Here is a 400-nt window from a genome sequence, read left to right on the forward strand (position 1 = left end):
CCATCATCTCCCCATTCCTCCTATCCTTCCGTTCTCTGCTTCAATGAATTCTGTTGTTTTCGAGTCCACATTTAAGTGAGAACAACATACTATATTTGTCTTTCTATGCCTGGCGTATTTCACTTAGCCTAATGTTCTCTACTTCCATCCGTGTCATCACAAGTGACAGGATTTCCTTCTTTTCTAAGGCTGAATAGTATTCATTGTGTATATATACCACGTTTTCTTTATTCACTTATCTGTTGATGGACACTTAGGTTGAGTCCATAACTTGGCTGTTATGAATAGTGCTGCATTGAACCTGGGAGCACAGATATCTCTTTGACAAACTGATTTAAGACTTTTTGGGTATATACCATGAAGTGGGATTGCTGGGTGAAGTATTTGATTCTTTTTTTTT

This window comes from Galeopterus variegatus, unplaced genomic scaffold (assembly GCF_000696425.1).
Source record: "Galeopterus variegatus unplaced genomic scaffold, G_variegatus-3.0.2 Scaffold944, whole genome shotgun sequence".
In the NCBI taxonomy this organism is placed as follows: Eukaryota; Metazoa; Chordata; class Mammalia; order Dermoptera; family Cynocephalidae; genus Galeopterus; species Galeopterus variegatus.